The sequence below is a fragment of the Gavialis gangeticus genome, unplaced genomic scaffold, assembly GCF_001723915.1.
Source record: "Gavialis gangeticus isolate Ggan-Ray unplaced genomic scaffold, GavGan_comp1, whole genome shotgun sequence".
Classification (NCBI taxonomy): domain Eukaryota; kingdom Metazoa; phylum Chordata; order Crocodylia; family Gavialidae; genus Gavialis; species Gavialis gangeticus.
Window position 1 is genome coordinate 2,637,912 of NW_017729017.1, and position 7,686 is coordinate 2,645,597.

The window sequence follows — 7,686 nt, forward strand, 5'->3', positions numbered from 1 at the left end:
GAGAGAGAGAGAGAGCTGAAGCTGTCAAATTTTCCACAGAACAGGGATGTTTCCTTCATTTTAAACTCTTGGATCTCTTACTGGTTTGCTTTCTAACAAAGAAATTGATTAAATCAATTCCCATAAAATCAAATACCCATTTAAAAGCCTCAATTCTGTTTTCTGATGGGCAATTACTTAGTCATAACAGACACCAGGGCTTGGTGAAGCTTTGGGTGCTGATTTGATTCAGAGTAGGTTCGGCCCAATTTGGCAGCCAAATCTCAAAATCCAAAGTGAACAAGAAAACCAATTAAAAGGTCTGAATCAATTTGAAGCTCTCCGAATCAATTCAGAAAAGATTTGGAGAGCTTTGGAAATTCAGGCAGTCCCCACTTGCTGTGACAGGGACCTGGACCCAGACTCTGTGCTGGTAAGTAGGGGGTGGAGGAAGGGGGCTGGAGAAGGTGTGAGGGGACCATGGGGTCCACTTGCTGCCCCCTTTCATGTCTGCAGTGGTTCCCCTGTGAGCACTGCGTGCTGAGTGCCTCCAAGCTGGTCACCCAGGAGGCTGAATCCCTTGCGGAAAAGGGATTAGTGGCAGACGTCCCATGTCTTTGCTGTCTTGGATGGGTCCCTGCCAGGACCCATCCCCTGCCTGCTCCCCCAGTCTTCCTGAGCACTCCCTCATTGCAGACCCCCCCATGCAGTGCAGTGCAGTGGGGGGCAGCAGGGATTGCTCCCCTACCTGGCAGCATCCAGTGAGTCAGGGCTTTTTTTTTTTTTTAAAGAGCCAGGAGCTGGGGAGGGCAGGGCAGCCATGGGGGGCAGGGGTGGGAGAGAATTTGGGGATCAGGGGGCTTATAGCAGAGCCCCCCCATGCAATGGGGGGCAGCAGGGATTGCCTCCCCCTCTGCCTGGCAGCAGCTGGTGAGTGCCAGGCTTTTTTCCCCAAAGATCCTGGAGCTAGGGCCGGGCAGGGCAGCCATTTATGGGACTGGGAGAGTGGGCAGAGAATGGGGCCAATCTGGAGATTTGGCCAATTCAGTTGTGGCTGAATCTCCGAATCAGATTTGGCTGAATCGATTTGGGACAGTGATTCAAATCACCGAATCGAAACACTGTCCCCTGAATCAGCTGAATCTAAATCTGAAGCGAATACTGGCTGCTTCACACAGGCCTAACAGACACAACCACACAGTTCTAAAAAGAAGTCTTTTCGCCAAGTGCAAACTTTCCTGGAGTTGCATACTTAATGAAGTACTTCAGTTTTAGCATATGCATGTGTCTTTAAAATATGTGTCTGGAAATTGTTCTAATGCAATTCAATAGGAAATAGTTCTTACATATGTGGGATTGTTGGAGGCTGAAAAGACAGTAATAGTGTTTTTTCACTGCATTGCAGCTGAAAGGAATAAGACTTGGTATGAAAACTCAAAGTCAAGCACATTTTAAAAAATAGCTCATGTCTATCTCATCTGCTTCACTAATGATTTTATAATTCTGAATAATATGCCAAGGGCTCCCTCAGCACCTGGAATGCATACTATAGAGCTGTAATCAAGATGCCCAGCCCAGAGTTGCCATCCTGGACAGTTTGGAAAGTCTGAAAGAGGCCTTTTGAATGTTTTTATCTGCCAACAATATTGAGATTGGTGAAGGTTCTGTACAGCTTTAGGCCAATTTTGTAACACTCTGAGTTAACTGGTTGGGGGAAGGAGTGATAGTTCAATTCATGCATGTTGTTCCTTCAGAGAGAGGTACTTTGGAGCATCAATGTTTTTTGGGGGGTTTTAAAGAAAAGAACATACAAAAATGCACTGGAGCTAACATTAAGAATCTGAGACGCACAAGAACCCTGTTCTCTGAATGCTGTTTGGTGCAGCTGCTTGATTAAGAAAGATGCAAAGTGGGACAAAAATACAAAAGCTGTGGCAGCCTAGTAGCAGCTGGCAGTTTAAATTCTGGACATACCTGCCCTCCTTAATATTGTTCCTTGCAGAGAACCACAACTTCATGCAGTAAAACACACCACACTGGGTATTTCAGGTATCTCCATAGCTTATTCTGAATTAAGTGGGAGAGAGGGAAACCAAAGCAGCAGTCTCTTTTGAAGAAAAATCATTAACACAGGAGCCTTGCATAAGAATAAATCAGCTAAACTAAGCATACATTTACTGTGCAGTGAGCCCAACAGATCCCATCTGTATAGGGAGAGCAAATGAATTTCCAATGAAGATGAATGAATCTGTTTTTATGAATGCAAATGTTACTGACCGTTACAATTATCAGGACCCTTAAGAATTCTGCTGTGCTAGACAAAGAGGGTAGAGACAATTTCTAATTCATTCCAGGGGGTACACCAGCCACTGCAGCTGGTGAACTTTATATTGATTGTGTGGGAGAACTGAAGTAAGGAGTTCAAAATCACTTCTGAAAGGTGGACAGCCTCTTGACTTGAGGAAGGCGTTAATGAGTTCCCCAGCTATCTTTGACCTGACCTAAGCTTCTGTCTGTTTCAGCAGTATGTTATGGAGCAGATTAATGCACAGTTGCAGTTTTTGAGTGGAATGAGCCATTTACCCAGAACCGTTCCTTTTATTTTTGCAAACTAAGATAGCAAATGGTTAAGAACCGTGTGCTAATTCTGGAAAACTGGGTCTTCAGTTCAAGGCTGAAAGAGGAAGATTTTTCAGTGTCCATGTTTAATTGGCAGCTGTCTTTTTTCCATGCATCTTGGTCCACTCCAGATGCTGTGTACAATTCCCAGTATTGCACTAAACATCTTACTCATGGGTTCAGTCTTGCATCATGATTTTCATGCTTTTGAAACTTTGATATAAAGATTAAGGTGATTAAATGGAAGACACAGAATTAGCAGAAATTGAGCTGGATATGTGCAGAGAGGGTTTTTTAAGAGCCCTGATGACAACAACTTCTTTTGCCATAGTAATTCCATTTTAGAGGAAATACGGCATGCCAACTCATTATAGTTCGTTTCCAGTCTAGATATCTAGGAATTCTAAAATTCTGTATCAGATTCTTACTGAGTGATGACAAATGGGTTGTTTTTCAGCCAATGTAGAAATGTAATAACCATTGTTGCTGCTGCCTAGCAGATACATTATTTGAAATCTGACGGACTGTTTACAATCAATTGACTTTGGTGGAGCTGTGCTGACTTAAACTGCTGAGAAGCTGGTCAATTGAATTGTAGTTGTGAAAATGAGCTTAAAGATTTTGGGGGAGACATGACCATCCACTTCTTACCTTTTAAAAAAATCCAGTTGTGCTAGGAGAATTGCTATCACGGTAAAGAATACTTCCTGGATTGGGAAGAGGTCTCATGGCTCCCAGAGACCTAAAAGGAGGGCTTTTTAAGTTTTATTCCTCTTCCTATCGTGCCACACAGTGATTTGAAAGGGGCATCCTCTTAGCGGTGTGTGGAATGCAGGAAGTTCAGTTTAAAAAAATAAATAAATAAAAAATGCTAATGCTTTGATGTTTTCATGTGCCATCTTGCCCAGCCCCTCCCTTTTTTTCCTTCTGCAAAACTGGACAGGCAATATGAAAACAAGATCCTATCAAATGTTATTTTATTTGTTTTTAGTGAACTAGAAGTATCCTGTGTTAGACCTCGACTCCATGCGATGCCCAATGACTAGGGAGACAACGGATTGATACACGCATCACCTGCTCACATTGCTCGCCAACAGCTTTATTCAAAATGGAGACAGCTTTGGGCACGCTCCAACAAACTGTTGGAGCAGCCATGAACATTAGTTCTTTCCATATTTATACACCTTGGTTTATGCTTATTAACATTTACCCCATCTTTGTCCCTCCTTTGTTCCACCCTTATTCCTTCCCATCTTAAACTCTGCCTCTGTTTACCGTTTATTTCATTAGCAAGGAATTACCTATGCATTTCACTTATTTACATGACTTTTTGCTCTGAGCGCATGCCTAAGACTCTGACCCCTGCTTCTCTCAGTCACTTGCAATTTCTTGCTGATTTCCTTACCATCTCAAAGGTCTTACTTCTGTTTTGTTTCCTAATGATAGCCGTTGCTCTGCATCCTGTTCTTCTTACACAAATGAGCTACATATCTTACAATATTGTTAGGAAAATTCTTGCCTAACCGTCTTGCAATGTTACTTTTTACATTGTAGTTAGCAGCTTGCTAGACTGGGTTATAGCCTTTTATTTAGCTGCAAATCCAGTGCTCCCCAAGATCCAAATACAGTCACCCTAACATCCTAAAGACACCATTTCTCTTGATACTGTATCCTATCTTTGGAATGGAAAAAACTCAGTTTTAACAAGGCATCATGAAAGACCTTTCAGACAGTCATCTCCACATCAACAGAAAATCATCCTAAGAATAACAAGTAGTACCTCATAGTACCTTGTAGCCAACTATTTCAAATCATTTTAAAATAGGTGAGCACTGTAACATTTCTGTACATATAGCAGCAATTCTCATCCTCCAGACACTCCTCAGAAAATGCCAGCTCTTAAATTTCATTCATGTCTTGACTACGGGAAAATAATTGAGCTTCCCCCCGTAAAGAACTGAGACCACAACAGGTCAGAATGTTCTTAGCACTATGGATGCCTATTGGAAATATCTGGGTATATCTTGTAAACAAGTGTGGGCATGTGTAGACTAAATGGGGGCCCTAAATTGAAGTGGTGGGTTTTTAAAAAAAGTGGTTCAATTTAGTATGAAGTAAACCCCCATGTCATGTAGACCTATGTCTTACCTGCCTCTCCAGTGGTGGGGAGGGGAAGGCGAGCTGCTGGTGGGCGGAGTGGTTCCTATGCTCCCAAAGTCACTTAAGGCGCATCACGCCACCAAATGTGCTACAGAAGTTGGAATTAATGTGCAATACACCGCCAACACATGCAAACACCAACACCACTAAAACAGTGCAGAAGCATTTAACCCACTTTAAAGTGTTGTTAACACATGCCCCTCATTTTGTCTGCACATGCCCAAAGTGTATGTGTTTGCAAGCTTAATAGTCCTAATGTTGTGTAGCATCTTTAAAAGGATCTCACAGCATTTTAAGGTTTTTAGTACCCTGGTTGAGAATCACTGATTTAGCCAACATCCAGAAATGACTTCTACTTTTGGTGTCTCAAATTCCAGGTGCTTCAATGGATGCACGAATCTGACATTAATTTAACTGTAATTAATACTCTGAAAGTAACATTTACACTAGAATTTGCCATAGGAATTAGGGGAAAAACTACACCGTTGAGAAATTTCCCATCTGTTTGTTTTGTTACCTTTTTTAATCCCCATATTTTGTTACTTCACCCGAAACTTGGAGCCCATTTTTTTTCAGTGTTGGCTTCAGAGTCTCGGTCATGAGTTCTAGAGCAAATTACCAACAGAATTTGGGCACAGAACCCTTAGGCTCTAACTCTTCACTGCCTTGTTCTATATTAGAAAATCTCTCTCTCCTTTTCACCTGTGACACTTTGCATAGCTAAAAGAGTATTGGTTTGTTTTGTTGGAAGAAAATAAGTGTCAGCAGATTAACACAGTTTCTATACCGAACAGCTTATGTAGCAAGGGGGCTGTTAGTTTTTGATCAACATTACCACCAAGTGTAACGTGGTAACCACTAATGAATCTTCAAAGAGCCTGACCTAGTTTACAGCTGTTCAGCATGAGAAACTCCCAGCGTCTCCAACAAACGCTTTTATGCATTGATTTCAGTGTAACTGCTTAGATGCGTAGTCCATGCTCTCACATCTCCTTTACATTTGGCATCCTAGTAAAAGTATTGTGGTCTGTCCACCCGCCCACAGTTGTTTCCCTGTTACCTTGTAGTTAAGCTTCTGCAAATAGTTTAGCACGTAAAGGAACTGCTTTAATGACAAGTAGATTTTTCAATTGCCTCCTTTTAATTGGATGATGTGACAGCCCCAGACAAGGCTTAGACAAAATTGGTACAATTAAACTCCACTGAAAAAAAATGATGCTGGGGCCTGGGTTTGAGATCAAGCCTCTCTAACATAATGAGCTGTGCAGGTGTACAGCATAAAATGGGTATTTGAATTAAAATGTTAGTACTTGGAGAATACTTTACATGAGTGCCACAAGGAGGCACTTGTTTTTCCTTTGCTGGTTAGGAACAGCCTGGATTTTCTACCTGAAAAATGAAATCTTGTCAACTGAAATATTTAGCATTAACTAGAAACTGGAAACAAAAATCTCCTGGATTTCAAGGTGTGTATGAATGGATGCCTTAAATCGACTTGCTACAAGAACAGTTATAAAACTGCATTGGTTGGCTTGGTTATGAGAATTTATAAGCCGAGGAGGTAATTTTAAGCTAAAGTAGCTTGCAAGCTTTGGGTCAAGCTTTGGTTGTGCTTGCGAAGCACAAACAAGTCCCTGTGCTCAAAACTAAGGAGATTAGCACTAGTTGCTCCAGAATCCTATTAGCTTCAAAGCAAAGACTTGACAAGGTCTAGTTGTGTCTGTTATCATGTGCTACCTAATGACAACATGGAAAGCGTCTGGAAACAGGATCTTGCAGATTTTGCAAGCTAATTATCTCTGACCTATGGCATTCCTGTGTTTTGCTGGCAAAGTAGAACTTGTTAGATCTCCAGTCAAGCTGGGTTTTGTGGAATCGATGGAATATTTACCATTTAAGCTAAGGAACTAAAGAACTAGTCCCTGTGCTAAGCAAACAGCAGTTCATTTAAAGTTAATCTTGCATTTTAACATGCTTTAATTTGGAAACTGTCCTCTAAGGCAAAATATAGAAAATCAGCTGAAGACTGAAAAAGAGAGTTGAGATTATTTTATGCATTTGCAGCCCCACTTTGCCATGTCTGTCTATCTGTCTGATTCCTCAGTCGTATTTAGGTGGGCCATTCAACTGTCATATCACTTATTCCAACCATCAGATGATGAAATGAGTTTTCATAGAACCCCCAAAAGTCTGTTGCATCATTTGCCTTGCTGCTCTGAGAATGCCTGGCATTTAACTCCTTTAAATTTCACCATGTATTTGTACCCCTCTTACTTCCTGTGCTGGGGCACCAGTTCAAATGGGTCTTCATCATGAACCCCATTATGTCACTGTCTCATGTTCTGAATATTTAAAATACCTGAACTGCCATGAAATAAGTGGTGTAATCATGGTCCTAGAGCCTTTCCCTGTTATAGTTACTGGTAAATACCTGGAGACTTGAACGTGAGCAGAATTGAACTATCTGCAGTTCATCCCAACCTTTTGCGGAGTTGCTATTGCAGGTTTCCCTCACTTTATGCTGTACATGTGTTCCTGGAAAACAATGCATAACTCAAATTGGTATAAAGAAAACCCACTTTACAATGTAAAAAATAGCAATATGTTCCAAGACCTTGACTGTATTGACCCCCAGGCCCATTTCCACCACTTTTACAAGACAGTTTTGGTACTCACGAACAGCAGACAGGCAGTTGCTGCTGTGCATTGTGCTTTGTGCCCAGCTACAGCTGCCCCAGGAGCGGCACTGCTGAGCTGTGCTGTGCCCCCTGCCTGCTCAGTGGCAGGATGCACGTGGCATTGCATCGCTCCCCGAGAAGCTGCAACTGCAGAAGCATGAGCACCAACTGCCCTGAACAACGGGCTTCCACCACACAGAACACATAAGAATGAATTTACCTCGCGTATAACAAATTTTTGGTATCGTCA

General features: G+C 41.9%; 1 protein-coding gene and 1 long non-coding RNA gene across 2 annotated transcripts in view; one reads left to right on the top strand and one right to left on the bottom strand.

Moving 5' to 3' along the window:
- PTPRT (protein tyrosine phosphatase, receptor type T) overlaps positions 1-7,686 on the top strand; it is a 1,137,038-nt gene that overhangs the window by 536,646 nt on the left and 592,706 nt on the right. The gene's annotated exons all lie outside the window — the stretch shown is intronic.
- Positions 5,613-7,686, bottom strand: part of LOC109294601 — a 21,304-nt gene continuing 19,230 nt past the window's right edge. Inside the window, exon 4 of the long non-coding RNA XR_002096579.1 lies at positions 5,613-5,625. This is a non-coding gene — a long non-coding RNA (uncharacterized LOC109294601). The remainder of the gene's footprint in view (positions 5,626-7,686) is intronic.